The sequence below is a fragment of the Silurus meridionalis genome, chromosome 4, assembly GCF_014805685.1.
Source record: "Silurus meridionalis isolate SWU-2019-XX chromosome 4, ASM1480568v1, whole genome shotgun sequence".
In the NCBI taxonomy this organism is placed as follows: Eukaryota; Metazoa; Chordata; class Actinopteri; order Siluriformes; family Siluridae; genus Silurus; species Silurus meridionalis.
This window is the reverse complement of record NC_060887.1, coordinates 36,285,281-36,294,406: the sequence shown is the minus strand read 5'-3', so window position 1 is coordinate 36,294,406 and position 9,126 is coordinate 36,285,281. Positions and strand designations below refer to the sequence as shown.

Below are 9,126 nucleotides of genomic sequence, written 5' to 3'. Positions count from 1 at the left end.
GAAGGGGAGGTGGTAACTTACTGGTTAAAGTATTGGACCTTGGAGCCAAAGGTTGCAAATGAAAATCCCAGACACACAAAGCTGCCACTCTTGGCCCCCTGACCAAGGGCCTTCACCCTGTAGATGCTCAGTTGTATGAAATAGAAAGTCACTCTGGTTAATTGCACCTGCCAAATGCCATAAATGTTGAATTCTCAATTCTGAAGGGTCAGAAGGTTTTGATTAATGTCATGGTTTTGACAGTAGTGCATTCACAAATATAATGTTCTATGCTAGCTTTTTTTTAAGATTAAAGTGACTACTATGCTGAGTTAAAGATTTTCTGTTGTCAGTGCTTTCAAAGAAGAATCAAAGATAAAGGTCATGTTCAAGTGAAAACAGGAAGGACTTGTTTTTCAGATGCTTTAAATAGATAAAAAGTATGATGACAAGTTTATTAATAAATAGAAAATTGTGATCACGGATACATTCGCTTTGGTGTTAAATTTTGTATTCATAGTGAACATATCAACTTCAGGTTTGTCACTAATTTAATTTTGTTTTCTTAGTACTGGATGACTGCAAGTGTCTTCTTCCTTGCTTATAATCCTAACACTCCAATAAAGACATTGTGGGAGAAGAAGAGTGACCTCCAAAGAAAATATGAATTGACAGCATGTGTCAACCACTCCTAAATTTCAGCCCTGAAGATAAACAAGAGAATTCCAAGCCAAGACACACGAAAGGAAAAAGCATGCAACAATGTTAGTATACAGGTAAAGTGTTGAGAAAGTGGCTTATCACACATACTACTATAGCTATTTACACAGAAATATTATGGCATACAAATACTTTTATATACATATTTTACTTACACTGTCTTTATAGATATTGTCTAAAATTAGTCACCAAGCCATGAAAAAACACAGAACTTTGATCTGTTTATCAGAGCGACCTGGAGACATTTGCACTGGAGACAAATGAGTGAATACGTGATATATAACCAATTTATCACCACAGAGACAAAAAGACAGAAAGGAGGAGTCCTAGAGATTAAAAAAATATATATATATGAACCAAATATCAGACCAGAAATATCAGACCAGAGACATATTGTAACATGTCTTAATGTATTGTTTTTTTCACCAGCCAAAGATAAAACATTTAGTTTTCCTAAATATTTCTGCAAATATACTTATATTTACTTATTAGCAGATGAAAACCAGTGGTAAATATCAAGTCAAGTCAAGTCAAGAAGATTTTATTGTCATTTCAACAATTTATAGCTGACGCAGTAGACATGAAATGAAACAATGTTCCTCCAGAACACTACATAACAGCTACATAACAGAAAACACAGAGCTAAGGACTAGTACTGCACACGGACACTTTAAGGACAATCACACATCCTTGTGTACATATACACATATTTCACATATATCTTTATATATTTTAAATAGTTTTTAATTTTTATTTATCTACCTTCTTTTCCTCATTCTATTCCCTCATGCCGGACCGTCGTATAAAGCATTTCACTGCATGTCGTACGCTGTATGTATGCGTATGTGACAAATAAAATTTGATTTGATTTGATTTAGTAAGTGTTCTCGCCACATAAAGTGCATCGTGTGCAACCTGTTTCAAACAGTGCAAGACAGACAAAACACAGAATAGCGCCGCCAATAAACCTACTGTATATTATACAGTACAGTGTGCAAAGAGAACTGAGTACAGGAGTGTACTTGTAAGTAACAAAATGTAAACAAAAGTGTTTGTGCAAAACAAACATAAAAAATATGAAGATACAGTTGACTTAGCTGCCAGATTTAGTAACTACTACTTTTGGTAACTTGGTAAAAAAGCAAATAAGTAAATTAATTTAATATATAAAATACATTTTAAATAAAAGGAAATTAAGTAAAAATTATTAAAAAGTGTAACTTTTTATTCTACAAGCACCTTATAATTTAAAACAGTTAAGCTACAGCCAAAATACACCTGTAAAATAAAATAAAATAAAATTTAAGATACTACTTCATAGAGCACTACTGCTTTTTCTGCTTCCCTCAAAATTACTTACAGTTTAAAGCCCACGTTTTGTGTATTTATTAACCTGCACTTGTTTCTGTGTATGACGTTGCACTTAATGCAGTTTAGTGTTTCATCACAGTCATGGACAATTTACATCTTGTTTCAATGTATGCAAGCAGTAAAGAGTTCTGAGCTGCTTTTTCCGATAAGTATGGGTATAAATAGTGAGTTGGAGTTTCTGAATTTTATATTAATGCAGTATTGATATTTGTACATTATGCAGCATTTCCAGTATGTAATTAACCTGCTTTTAATAAGGTCTGGGATATTAGAATTATTTTCATTTGTGTACAAATGGCAAAATGTCTATAAACTATAATTGGTGCAAAAATGTTAATAAATCTATTGCCCTCTGTATAATAGTCTACCTTCTATACCTTCTATGCATTTTATTATATATTTTGTTTCTTGTTAGACAAAGACTGTTCTGTGTAATTTTTTCCCAAAAGTATTAACTAAATAAATTTAATTCTAGAAATTACAAAAGTGTCTGTAATTGATTTTCTATGTTTTTACCAGCAGTTTAAGGTACATAAGACATTCTCCTGAGGACACCGCTTTAATATTTCAAGCATTTCTGCTTTTAAAGAAAATTGCATTGCAATGCCACTGAGTGATCTTTTTTTTTTTCTAAAATTAATGCACAGTCCCAGTTTCCAGTGACATAAATTTTTATCAGCATTTCCATTTATATAATTTTACATTATATTAGGGAATAGTAAAGCATGAAAAGCAGCCAGAAATGAAGTATGATTGAAGATAAAAAAATGTGACATTATGGGTAATGGAGAATAAACCAAAGGCTAAGCTGTGATGATGCTTGAAAAGGTTTAAAGAGTCTGTTCCATGCCATCTCACTTCACCTCTTTGTGTCTTCTCTCTCCTGTTGTGCTGTTGATGAGTTTGTTATTACATCTTCCTCCCTTGAAACTATCACTCTAGAGAGTGCACATAATCACATAATGGTGAACATTAAAGAATCTTATTTTTATTTTACATGAGAAAGGAACAAAGTAAAACAAGCAAACAAACCAAAAAATTATGATTTCTTCCCTTGATAAAACTGTTTTGTTCCTCGAAAAAAAAATACTGGGCAGCACCCCCTCCAAGTGCAAAGCTATAGTTTTTGCCGAACTTTTACATCAGCATTTAACTAAGATAAGGGCCTATAAGAACCACATAAAGTTGGATCTTTATAACTGCTCAAAAGAAGAGCTATTGATTCATGGGTCATTATGCTAGTTGGAAGCAAACCATTTTTACAAGATTCGTTAAACATCAACAGAAGTAGAGTTGACAATTTATCAATACATTTCTGGTAAAATTCTACAGGAAACCCATCAGGTCCTGGGGCTTTATTGAAATGCATAGCTTTAATTGAGAATTTTATTTCTTCAAGGGAGAAGGGGGCATCCAGTTTCTGTACATGGTCAGAATCAATAGAAGCGTAACCAAGGTTGGCCAGACACTGATTCATAATAGTATTATCAGCTCTATATACAAAGAATCTTTGATTGAAAAGCTCACCAATAGAATTGAAGACAGCATCTTCTTCTTCTTCGCTCCCATTAGGGGTCGCCACAGTGGATCAACTATCTCCATACTCTTTCACACTGTCCCCTGCCAACACCTTACAGTCTCCAATCTCTTTCAGGTTGCATCTCCTGCATAAAATGTGGTCCACCTGTGTACACCTTCCTCCACTCTTATACTGTATTTCACCCTTTGTTCCTCCTTTCTCTTAAAATAAGTATTTACCACTACCATTACCATCCTTTTAGCAAAATCTACCATTATCTGCCCTTTCACATTCCTTTCCTTAAGGCCATACACTGTAAAAAAAAAAATCTTTAAAAAAACGGTAAAAGGACTGGCAGCAGGGCTTCCAGAGATAATCCGTTAAATTACAGAAATAACCATTTTACAAAATTACTAGCAAAAAACTGTAAAAAAAACAGAATAGACTTTATGGTCAAAAGTACTTAAATTACAGGATATTACTGTTGATAAATAATTTTTTTAATTTAGAAAAACAGATAAATTCTGTCAAATAACAGAAAAACAACCAACTGTCACGTTAATCGCCATAAATTTAAGGTTTTAATTAGTTATTTTATAAAACTGATCTGTCCATTTACATTAATTTACTGTAAAAGTATAGTCTTCCTCATGTACAATAACGATGAAATAAATCCAAAAAGCACATATTTGAAAACGATTTGTATATTTAATCTCTGTAAATTAAAATGCATTTACTGTATAAATACAGATATCATTAATTACAATAATCAAAAAATGTTGTATAAAAATATACTCAATTCATAATACACAGACAAATTACAGTTTAACATTTTTGGACAGTGGAGCAATGAGCTCTACTGTACATTCTGTACTTATACATTCACAGTATTAATAATTGAACAGAAGCACTGTATGTCAAGTTAAATGAACAATCCAATTATAGAAAATAAGAGCATGCAAAAATATCTACATTAAATGGCAATTGCTCTACACCTTCATACATTTAAAATGACATTTTATCCAAAGCAACATACCAAATCCAAGTTAGTCTGACACAGTAGACACAGCAGTTTATATAAAAAATAAAATAAAGTGACCTGCACTCTTTAGCTTGTTGAAGATCAGTCTCAGTGCCATAGGCTGGATTAGCTGCAGAGGCTTGGTAGAAGATGCTGGAAAGTCTGCTAAGAGAGCAATACAACAGTCCAGTTTGGAGAGAACAAGAGCTTGGACAGGGAGTTCTGTAGCATGGCCCAAAAGAAAGAGTCTGATCTTCATAATGTTGTACAGGGCAAATCTGCAGGATCGGGCCAGTGCAATTTATATATGCATCAATAATAACACCAAAGTTAGGTCAGCTGAAAACATGAGCAGTTCTGTCTTGGCAGGGTTGAGTTGATGATCATTCAACATACAGCAAGATATTTCTGTCCAGGAGGCAAAGATGAGAGCAGCAACTGTCGGGCAATCCAGCTGAAATGCGAGAGAGAGAGAGAGAGAGAGAGAGAGAGAGAAATATGAAAATGTTCATGTTTCTAAATGACAGACCCCATTGTCATGACTCACAAATGTTTGGGAATTCTGAGCAGATCCTGCAAAAATGTGTAATTTTAACAAAAGAGGGATCATCCTGACTAAGATATTTGACATTAACGACATTTCCATATGGTCCACAAGTCAAAACATGTCTAAAATTATATATAATAACTACCTTTATGAACCTGAATGGTTATAAATGGTTATATAGATGATATACGATTCAAACCCTGAAGGACATAACTGAGGTAAGACATGGACAACTGGAGTGAGGTCTCAAAGACACGGACATTCAGGTGGATAACTGTTTCAAAAACCGCAAACAAATCCAGCAAAACAAGCACAGATGACTTAAAAGCTGCTGGAGTCACAGAGCAGGACAGTCTTAGTTGAGTGGCCTCTTTGGAAAGCAGACTAGTACAGGAGGTTGCTCTGTGGGAGAAAGCACAACCAACAGGACTCAGTCATTAAATGAATACAATTGTCTACTGCATTGTTTTATTGATAAAATGTTTGTTTTTTAACATAAAGAAAAACAATATACTTTTTTTTTTTTATTCTAGACCCATATTACATGTATTGATGGTCCCAGTTAACCCACAAAAGTAATGTAAATTGAATGTAATATTAGTTATTTTACCTTGACTTCAATACTGATTCCAAAATGTTCAAAATTTCAAAGCAATTGGGTCAGTGCCTAAGTAGTATTGAAAACGATCCCCAGCCGTACTCTAAGCCCTCACCCTCATGACCCATGCATAAAGATTATACTACTACTACAATTAATAATAACAACAAGTTGATTTGTGCTACACACCTTTGGCATGCTTTTCTGCTGTAGAGCTCCAGTTTTTCCACACGACCTAAAACCAAGAACAATATTTATGACTTTGTATTGCAGTCACACATTATATACATATGTTCCACTGAGACAATGATCCAAAAGATCAGCTGGAAAGGTTCACATACATTTATATAACTTACTGTGACTTAGCTGCTTCACTGTATTACACAGGGTTGTTACCTTCTAGAACTGTCTAAGCTTCTAGCACATTTTCACAATCCAAACAATTCAATATGTAATGACAGTTTACTTGGCTGGATAAGTAAACTGTCATTACATTTTGGATTGTGAAAATGTTTCTGGGAAATAATTAAGATAATAACGCGCTTTTTCACTAAACATCACAAGCGCGTTATTATCTTAATTATTTCCCAGAGGAACAGCCTGAAACTAATTCAAACCGTTGTGGGCGGAGCTAATTGGCCGCAATTTTGAATTTGTGTCAGTATGCGCACGCGCGGAGCCTAACCTGAATCCTTCTTATTTTTCTTTTATGGTGGTTTGTGAACCTACTAGCAGGATGATATGAGCAGCGGTGGTGTAGGAGACCAGGAGAACCCGTGCAAGGAATCCAAAAAGTGTTTTGTTGGTTGACACTATTGACTAAGTGTAGGTTGCTTTTTATTTTATTTTATAATTTTTTTTATATATCTGATGATTTTTTGTAAAGAAGCTAATTGTTTTGAGTTCTTTACTGTTTAAAATTTCATACTGGACCAATGCCTTATGCCTTATTTTTAATAAAAAAAGTTTTTTTGAGTACTGTGTAATTTTTTAAACATTATATTGTATTATACTTGATTAGATTTTTGGAGATTGTAGGAATTGTTACTGAATAAATGATTAACTTTTTGTTTACTGGGACATGGGCAAATACCACATTTTAATTTATAATAATTTAGGGTGAAAAACAGACATAATGTCTTAATAAATGATATGTGTAGTTAGGACCTATGGGAAAATAATATAATGCCAAATAATTGTTAAAAGGAGCATTTATCTGCAAGACAAGCTTAAAAGAGTAGTAAAAGAAACAATGCATAATTTTACTGTATGTAAAAATATTATTATCTGACATTAATAATTTCGCTTTAACCTTTATATGATTAACTGTCTTCAATGGTAATAAAAACACTCACAATGATTACAAGAATAATCTGTAAATATTAGATATCATTCTATGTAAAAATACAAATTACTCTGTGAAAATACAGCTAATATCTTTTAAAAAACAGAAAATAAAATCAATTTTTGATATATTTAATGACGGAACGTTAAAATACAGAAAATATATGTAAAACAACAGGCCTTTTGTTGTAAATTGAAAAAAAGGTAAATTTCAATAAAAAAATAGACATTTAACTGTTTTTTAACAGTGTACCTACCATCACCTCCTCATCTTCTCTGTTCCCTTCACCTAAATGGCCATTGAAATCTGCCCCAATCGCTAACCTTTCATTCCTAGGTACACCATCTACCACTTTTATGTAACTCACTTTAAAATTTTTCCTTTTTTTCCACTTATGGAGCATAGGCACTGATGACATTTATCATCACCCCTTCAACTTCCAGCTTCTACAGCACCCTATCAGAAACTCTCTTCTCCTCCACTACACTCTTATTAAACTCTTATTTCAGGATCACCCTACACCATGATAGAACAGTTTAAACCCACCTCCAATGTTTCTGGCCTTAATCCCTCCCCATTTATCCAGGCTTGGGATGGCACTAAGAGTGCACTGGCTTGTGCAACCCTAATGGCTAGGTTACCAAAGACAAACTTACAAAATTGGGTTTAATTAATTGAAAGTAAATCTGCTGACAATAGAAAATTAAACATCCCAAGGGAGGGATTGGATCTATGTGTGGACAACTGAATATCCAAAAATAATGGTGAATAATCCGATATTAAAAACTTGAGTAATCAACAGCAGTAACAGACGAATTCATGCTTCTATCATGCTATCTAAGAAAGATAAGCTATTCTTAAATGTGATTGATGGACCTGTGAAAAGAAGGAGAATTTTGTTTTTGAAGGATTACAAACTCTTCAAGGGTTAAGCAACCAATTCTGAATCATAACCCCCACCCCCCACAGAGACCCATGCACATATATACACACACCACAAAAAAAGAAAGAAAAGAAAGGAAAAAAGAAAAAATGTCTCAAAATGGAAGTCATCAGTACCAGAACAAGATACATTTGCCTTACCTCCTGACCCCATTGAAGGCTGATCAAGCCCGGGCCACCTTGACTTTCTCTCACACGCCATAGAACATTCGCACAGTCACTTGTTCTTAAGCTCAACTATATCATCAGTACAGAGTGATTTAACTATTTCCTGCACTGTACCTTTGAGGTGCAGCCAGTTCGCATCTTTATTGTTTGCTAGTTGTGTTTTCGCTGATCGTAGGTCACCACTTAGTCTCGCTCTGTGTTTGGTTTTAAAGATCTCTGCAATTACTTATTTGAATGAAATTGGAATGTTTCTTCCTAGAACAGTGTACCCTTAAGTTTATTATTTCTTACATAAAGATGTCTACTAAATGGCTAAAAATCTGCCATGCTTTTTTGTATGTACTGTATATATTAACACCCACATATTTCTGTTAGAAGTTTCTTAGGAGTTAGGAGTTGACTCTCGATTAAAGGTTCAAAAGGCATCCAAGGACTGTTAAGATTAATCAGTGAATGAGTTTCACAGCACCATGCAGTAATTTGAAAATCTCTGTAGTCTGGCATGTTGCCAGAAGAACTCCAACAAAAATATGGCTAAGAACTGTTCGCCAAACAAAATCAAACATGGTCAAGTTTTCAAATGGAAAAATAATAAATAAACAAAAAACAAACATGTGCTTTCAAGAGATTTTGCTTCTGCTCAGAACAGAAGGTCAGTCTAATCACTTTTCACAGCTCAAACATACCTGCAGCTTATTTCACAGTGAAAAAAGTGTGAGTTTGCTTTTGCCTTCATGACAACACAAAAACTGATAACAAAGAACTGGAATGATAGGAAAGCTCTGATAGAATTACAGTCATTACAAAACCGAGCCTTTTCCGCTTAAATAGTGATCATTTAAAGTAATGCACAACAATTTGTTTTAATTGAATAGAGGAATCAGCGTCACAATGACAAAATATTTAGGCCAGCCAC

The 9,126-nt window shown here is 33.9% G+C and overlaps 1 long non-coding RNA gene across 2 annotated transcripts; it reads right to left on the bottom strand.

Moving 5' to 3' along the window:
- Positions 1-4,205: 4,205 nt before the first annotated feature.
- Positions 4,206-6,273, bottom strand: LOC124385098. 2 transcript variants are annotated; one of them, XR_006925685.1, is made up of 3 exons: positions 6,097-6,273; positions 5,945-5,990; positions 4,206-5,559 (listed from the first exon to the last, which is right to left on the bottom strand). It is a non-coding gene; the product is annotated as an uncharacterized LOC124385098 (long non-coding RNA). The 2 variants fall into 2 exon arrangements; XR_006925686.1 differs by having other exon boundaries at positions 6,112-6,273.
- Positions 6,274-9,126: the final 2,853 nt, after the last annotated feature.